The 8,155-nt window shown below is 41.8% G+C and overlaps 1 protein-coding gene and 1 non-coding gene across 5 annotated transcripts in view; one reads left to right on the plus strand and one right to left on the minus strand.

The window, feature by feature from the left end:
• NRXN1 (neurexin 1) overlaps positions 1–8,155 on the minus strand; it is a 1,383,864-nt gene that overhangs the window by 108,304 nt on the left and 1,267,405 nt on the right. The gene's annotated exons all lie outside the window — the stretch shown is intronic.
• Positions 6,402–6,473, plus strand: TRNAE-UUC. The gene has a single exon. It is a non-coding gene; the product is annotated as a tRNA-Glu (tRNA).

The raw sequence follows: 8,155 nt of genomic DNA on the forward strand, positions 1-8,155 counted from the left end.
GTAATACTACTTTTATAATTTTGATTGAATATTTGATTGAATATCATTGATCAGACATTTCCCCTTGACTTAATAAAGGGCCCCTCCACTAAAAGATAATACATTCAGTCCTTTTTTTGCAATACAGTCTAGTTGTGGAGATAGAAGTGGATAATTAACATGACATAGTAAATGTGGTAATAAGGTACGAAATGGCAAGGTGAATTGGAGGAAGTTCAGTATTAATAGACTTTAAAAGTTTATGTTGATGGTGTCGCAGACATGAAAGAAGCTAAAGAGGCTAAAGAAAGTTTATGTAGTTCGTACTAATAAACAGAGGACGTAGAAATTTTTCATGTGAAGCAGTGAGGTTACCCCTACTGCCTGATTTCTGACGCATGTTGTGTTGTTGTTGTTGTGTACCTTTGAGTCAGAATCAACCCACAGCCGACCCTCCAGCAGGTTTTCAGCAGCAGTTAATCGCATAGGAGGAGACTGCCCATCCTTCTCCCTTGGAGCGGCTGGTGGACTCGAACCACGTGCCTTTGGGATTGCAGTGCAGCTTCTTGCTACTAGGCAACTAGAGCTCCTTTTCTGATGCACAGGTGAGTATGTAATTCATTGATATTCAATTGGAACCAGTTTACACCAGAGACTTCAGGAGGTTTTCAGAGGCTGTAAATTACATGGGAGCAAGCTGCCCATCCTTTGCCTGAGAAGCTGCTGCTGGATTCGAACCACTGAGAGGTGCCACGTTTAAGTTAATAGTGCGATTCTCAAAGGGATTCACCAGCAGGGCTAGCACACAGCCCCTTAGGGCTTCTCTTAGTCTAGTCACAGAAATAGACCATCACATCTTTTACCCCAAAAGCAGCTAGTGACTTCAAACAGCCAGTGATTTCGTTCACAGCCCACCATTCAATCCACTGCATCACCTAGACTTCTAGAGGCAGATGGAGTCAGGCATTTTACAGAAACCCCTGCGCCTGGGAAAGGGATTTAAGTCTACTGACTCTTTCAATTATAAGAAAATATTTATTATACTATAGGAGCTTTGTAATCTATGTCAGAACCCAAACACTCAGAGTTTGCTTATGGGGAAAAAAAATGTAAGCGTACTCTGATGTCAGTGTGTATATGACTTTTTTTGTGTGTGTTGGGAGATTAAAAAAAAAAAATTCCCATGGCTGCTGTCATTTGCTTGAGTCTTTTTCCTGTTCCCAATTTAGCTCATTTGGCATGGCAAAACCTCGTGGCTGCAAAAATGGAATTGGAGTATTAAAACTTGCACTGCTCATTTAAATTTCACTCTCTAAAACTTCACAGACTGAGTTGCATATTCTAGTTAAGTTGCTAACGTAGCTAATTTGACACTCTGAATTCTGGGTTAGACAGAGGATAGAAGTTGTAGAAGTCCTATCATTTCTGTCTCACAAACACCCTTCCAGATTCTTCATATATTCTCTACTATATACATTTAGTTAAAGTACAGATTAAAATCTATAACACACTGATGAAGACTCAACTCACTGCTGTCAAGTCAGAAGGAACGCATAGCTGATCCTGCACTGGGTTTCCAAGGCTGTATATTTTCCAGGAGGACATTGCCCAGCTTTTGCCTGCAGAGTCACTGATGGACTTGAACAGCTAGATACAGAGGGAGAATCGTCACATCAAAGTCATGGAAATCTAAGTCATATAAAGCCCTAGTTTGGAAAGCTGGTTGTTACAGCTGATGGCTAGAGATTTCCTTTTATATATATCCACAGTCACCACCTATGGTGACAACAGACCAAAGACGAATAGATCCAATCACAACTGCCAATCTCCTGGAAGGGCATTGCCCTCCTTTCTTCTGTGGGGCTGCTGGTGGCTTTGAACCACATACCTTAGGGTTGGCAGTGCCACACTTTTACCACTAAGCCATCAGAACTCCCTAACGCAGAATGGCTCCCAGTAAGTGCTGAGGACATGGAATTTCTCCACTCTGCCCCCTCGCCCTTTCTCCTTGACTTCTACCCTCTCCAGTCTCACAATTCCTGCAGTGGCCACGTCCAGACGATTCAGCAATGTTCCCTTGCTTACGCTGCATTTCCATGGCCAGTCCCCTAGTTCTGAATCTCATTACCTCCTTCCTGAGTGGCTGCAAAAGCCTCCTTCGTGAGCACTCTGTGTCCAGTCTCTCCCTTCTAAGAGTCATTTGGCAACCGGCTGGCAGAGCCGTTTCCCCAAAGTACAGCTCCAATAACATCATTCCCTGATTTAAAACAAAACAAAAAACCAAAACCCAACAGACGTCAAATGGCTTCTTAATGTCATTAGAAAGAGCCAAAGGTCCGGAGCCTGCTTTCTCTCTTCTCCCCACCGCCTGCCTTTGGAAACATGAGTTCTAGTTACTGTCTCTGTAAACCGCACGACACAACAGCCAAACCCCACTGCTCGTATTCTGCAGACTGCTGTCGGATTCCCTTGCTGGTCTCTTTAGAACGTTCCTTAGAGTTATGACAAGAGTTCAGAACAAAGGCTGCATAGTGGAGTCTACTCGGGGAGAGGGATTGTATACCAATGAAAGAATTTTTCTTTTACTTTTCAACAAGAAGAGTGAACTGGGGCGGGGAGGGGTGGGCAGGGAGAAAAATGCAACAATGAATGAATGGAAATCCCAAATCTCTGTAAACGTTCATTAAAATAAATAAAATTTTTAAAAAAGAATTGAACTTCCTCCTCCTTAATCCCATGACTTCAAGCACCTAATCTCACACAATTAAGCCCATAGAGCACATTCGTTTTATTGCTAAAAAAGGAATCAGTCTCATTTTCTATTAATATTAAAACTATCTCTCTAGATGAAAATTGTCTGCCAAGACACATCCTAGTTTATTCATTTTTGTGCCTGAGATTGCCTCTCAGAAATGTAGCTCAAACTACCCTGTAAGAGAAATTTTTATAATCTGAAGGATGACACAAAACTTCCTGATAATCAGACTGTTTAACAGGGGCATATACTCTGAGGTACCAGGAAGATTTCAGTAAATGTGAAACATCTGTGAAGGACAGAGACAGAGACAGAGAGAGACAGAGAGTGAGAGACACAGAGAGACAGACAGAGAAAGAGAGAGAGAGAGAGTGGAAAGAGAGCTCGCGCCCGTGCAAGGGAGATCTGAACTAGATAAACTATAGGACTCCATGACTTACAGCCATCCTTAAAATGTTAAGTTTCTGTATTATAAAGTTAAGACACTTGAATACTTTAGTCTGAGGCAAAAGAAACATGAAAATAGGTATTAGAGTAGTATCTAGCATATTTTTTCTTTACATCACAGAAGCTGGGACTCAAATTAGGTCAGTACTGAAGGGTGAATCGTGGGGAAAAACCAAGACGAAAACTCAAAACACCTTTAGTGCATTTTGAATGGGTTAATTTATGGAAAAAACACAAAGGGGAATGAAAGCTGACAATTATCCATTTATTATTTCCAGTTTGGAAACCGTGGCCCTGCAATGTGTGGAAGTCTATAAATCTGCTTTGTTTTATGCCAGCGCCTCCTTTTATTTATTTGGTAGTGAGGAACTCTGTCCTTGGGCTCTTTCAGCGATGATGAATAGTGAACCATTTGAAGAACACAGATTGTATTTTCTTTAGAAAAACAGACTTGTGCTACCAGATGCCAAATCTCTATATTCTTTTAAATGGGTGTACTTTTCTCACGTTTCTTATTAAAAAAGTAGAAAAGATACTTTATTGATAAGTTTCAAATATGTGCCACAATACAAAAGCAAAGAAATATTCATATACCACTGATAGATTCCAGAGTAATAGTTACACATATCTTTTTTTCCCTCCTGAAACTTATTCTAGTCTCTTCCCTACCATCACACAGGGAGGCCATTTCTCCTTTTGCCCCAGGATCCACGTCCTAGCTTAAGCACAAACAAGCATATGTTAATACGTAGTCATAACTGAGGGGAGCTCTGGTGGCCTACGTGAAAAAAGCTGCACTGCAATTCTGAAGGCACATGGTTCAAATACACCAGCTGCTCTGTGGGAGGATGGGCAGTCTCCTCCCTTGCGATTAACAGCCCCTGAAAACCCACTGGGGAGTCAGCTATGGGTCATTTCCGACTCAATGGTACAAAACAACGAGTCATAACTCAGAATGCATTCTTGTGCCGTGGCTAGGAGCCGAGATCTGACAGGTGTGTTGTTTTTTGGGTGTTTTTGTTTTTGGTTTTTTTTTTTTTTAAAAAGCAGCAGTCTTTATTGTAATGTCATAAAATATGGTGTTAGGAGGGAGGGAGGGAGGGAGGCCATATACAACAGACCTAAAGCACCAGTCTCTCAAATCATCCTCAGGAATTGATGTATCATTAGGTGACGTTCAGTTGATTACCATCCTGTGATAAAAGAGATCAGGGCCTGCGCTCTTGTGCCCCTTGCTCCACCCACTGCTGCAGTTACCAGGCACCTTGCTGAGGGCCATCCCCCCTCCCACTGACCCTCTCCCCTTCCCAGAATGAGATCTCCTCCGAGCACTGGCTCTCCCTCTGATTCATGCCCCATGAACGTGCAATGAAGTAACTATGTCCACCCTAAAATAACGCACAAACACGACTGGAATTTCCTTTCTGTGCTACTGCATTCACAAAAAAATGAAAAGATTATTCAAAACTTGCTCTATTGACTAGAGAGAGAACTAGTAAAGCAGGTTGGAAGATCCAAGGGGGGAGGGTGGGTGGTGCTGGTGGTGGTAATCACAGGGTGGTCGAATTTGACGAGGAGAAGGAGGGGTGGGTCAAGGAAACGGGAAAACTCCAGTGTGAAAAACAATGCATACAAACTTTGTAAGTAAACCAGTATAAAATAAAATAAGTTATTGTTTTTTATTACTTTTAATGAAAGTTTACAGACTTAGGATTTCCAGTCATTCATTGTTGCACTGTTCTCCCTGCCCACCCTTCCCCCCCAAATCACTCTTCTCCTTAAAAAGAAAAAGAAAAACTCCTTCATTGTTATGCAATCCCTAACCCCCCCAAGTCCACTCTACTATGCTGCCTTCTCTCTGGACTCCTGTCATGACAAGAATACCCAGTCATATGTCCCTTTTAAACAGTTCTCTCCCTCATCTCTTTCAAAGCAATATACATCATGTTCTCTCTGAAGCAATTAAATGACACTCCAAAACTCAAACTCATAATCACTGAGTCAGAATCCACTCCCCGCTGACTCAACCTAGAGTTTCTAAGACCGCAAAGCCCATTTGTCTGTCCATTTTTCTTCGGAGGAGCTGCTGGTGGGTTTGGACCACCAGAATAGTGCCCTTTTGATTAGCAGCCCATCTTCCTATAGACTAGTCCACAAGCCCTCTGTTGGGCTACCATAATGTCACCAGTGGGACGTGGAGAGTTAGGGAAATGGCAATTTTAATTGTAACATTAACAAGTGACTACTTTCTTCATAATAAATGAATGACTTAAAATGTCTGCGTGAGCCAGCAAGTCATTCCTAGAAGGCTTAAGAGGAACTTCATCAATATAGCAATTGTCATTGTTGTTGCTGTTGACTGCCGTCAAATCATCTCAGAGTGACCCTATGAACAAAAGGCCTGAAGCCTTTCTAGAACTATCGACACTTATCAAAGTGGACGGAGTTTCCCGAGGCATGTTGGTTAAGAAGTGGATGCCACTGTGTACTGTCAATTTACAACTGACTCATAGATGACCCTCCAATGGGTTTTCCAAGGCAATCAATACCATGAAAGGAAATAGCCCATCTCTCTCCAGTGAAGCAGTTGGTGGATTTGAACTTTTTACCTTGGAGCTGGCAGTGCAACTACTTACTACTGAGCCACCAGAGCATATGTATGTGTGTGTATTTATCTACACACACACAAACGTATGTATATACATATACACACACATACCATTTCTTTCAAAAGTTGAAAGAACAACTACAGGTTTAGCTGAAAAGTTTTCAGTCTCTATACCGAAATGAACATTTATGAACACATCTATACCACAACTTATCTGATGTACAGAGCCTTTTCGTGGTTTTAGGAATATTATTGTGGATAGAATAATTCCTTGTTTGCTCCATTACCACTAATCCTCTCCCCTGCTGGGAAGAGTATGGATATGCTACCAAAATAACTATCAATAAAAATTTTTACAGAGCTTCAGCAGGAAACATATCCTTATGGTTTGTTATAGCAATAAAAACGATTCTTATAAACCCAAATTGCACGTTATCAGTAGACTTAATGGGCTACAGCTGTATGCTAACTTACCTGCTCAATCTTTTCTTGCCCTTTCTCTGTTCAGAGTTGACATTAGTATCCAATTGCAATGACATTTGAATCACGCGGGTTTTCAGCTGCACAAGCTTCAAGCACTCAGTTTTTACTGCTGCTAGTGATTGTACAGTCGCTGACATGGTCTAGTGGTTAGGATTCTGGGTTTTCACCCAGGCGGCCCGGGTTCGACTCCCGGTGTGGGAATACAAGATATTTTAGGGGCTGCTATTCTTCATTGGTGCAAAGAACACACACTACCCCGCGAAAAAAATGCTAGAGTTTTCTGTTTAAAATGTACAGCCTTCCAAGGCAACAGAGGGAAGGACAAAGGCACCTAGGTGTGTTGCTTTTCCCCTCCTGTACCAGTCAGTTTAACAATAGTGTCTTAATATTAGTGAACCTTTTTAAAAAACTTCTTTTGAATGAAGTAGTAATAAAAGAGAATGAGAAGGAAAATAAACAACATCCCCCCCCCCCGCCTTGTGCAGCATTGAGTCAGATCTGATTGGCATAAGAGGAGATTGCCCCTCCTCCTCCAGCAGGGGATCTGGTGGATTCGAACCACGAACCTTTAGGACTGCAGCACAGCTTCTTTCCACTGGGCTACCAGAGCTCCCTTAAAAAATGTTTTTTTTAAACATTCCAGTTACCAGTAATGCTACAACTTATTAATGTATTCACTTCGTGATTAAACATATCAAGACTTCATAAAACCATTGTGCCGTTACCACCTACATAATCTAGGAATATGACTTCACAGCAATTTAGAACTCTATCATGTTTTCATTATATGATTAAGACAGATTCTAAGCATTACTAAAGACTCAGTATTGTCTAGTTTGAGAGGAAGTCCATGGATAGGGTTGACTTTGAGTTACTCCACTGGGGGACTAGTGACACTATTCATCTATACTTTAGATGTTGAACATGAAATATGAAAAGTTACTGTTATTGTTGTTGTTAAGTGCCATCGAGTCATAGGCAGCTCATAGACACCCTATGAAGGAGAGTCCTCAACGCTTGTGTGCCTTTCATCCTCTCTCCAGGTTCATAGGGTTTCCGGAGGCAAGCTGTTATGGAAGTAGATGCCACTCTTCCTTCCAAGCTTGTTTTAATCTGGGAGCTTCACCCCACGCTCTGTCCACATTGGGTAGCCAACCATTAATGCATTTGACACATCGGTGTCAGTGTTCAGCCTCACAGCAACCACAAGTGACCGCGGTACGGCAAGTGGACACACTAGGGCTATATTACCTAGAAGAATGTTTGAACAAAAACAATGAGAGACAGGCCCGAGGGCCGCAGATTAAAAGTCACCCACTTTTGGCTTGGTAGCATCGGAAAAGATATTGGGGGGGGAACCCAAACAAGCTTTTAAAGAGAAAAGATCAAGATGTATCACTAAGATCAGATGCAAAGAATCTGAATCACATTTAAAGGGGATACAGAATCTTTAAACAAATACCCTATCTTTTTGAGTGAGAAAACTGGTCACTTGTATAGAGTTAAGCAGCTTACATTGTAGCCTTATTGGCAGGGAGTAGCGCTACCATCCCAAAGGCAGCTGGTTCGAATGCACGAACTGCTCCAAGGGGGAAGGAGTGGCAAGCTCCTCCCACATGATTTACTGCCCCTAAAAAGCCACTGGAGAGTCAGGTGTGTCATTTCCAACTCGTTGGCAATAACAAGTATACAAGTATAGTACAACAGAACACATTTAGATAACAGAAATGGCAAAGGAGGTTGAGTTTTCAAGAATGGAAATACAAAGGAAGAGGAACAGTTGTAAGCAGACACTGGTGACTGGGACATGGAATGTGAGAACCATGAATGTAGGAGAATTAGATATTGTTAAGGAAGAAATGGAACGCATAAATACTGACATA

This window comes from Elephantulus edwardii, unplaced genomic scaffold (genome assembly GCF_000299155.1).
Source record: "Elephantulus edwardii isolate Elephantulus edwardi_28Jun2011 unplaced genomic scaffold, EleEdw1.0 scaffold00011, whole genome shotgun sequence".
NCBI lineage: Eukaryota > Metazoa > Chordata > Mammalia > Macroscelidea > Macroscelididae > Elephantulus > Elephantulus edwardii.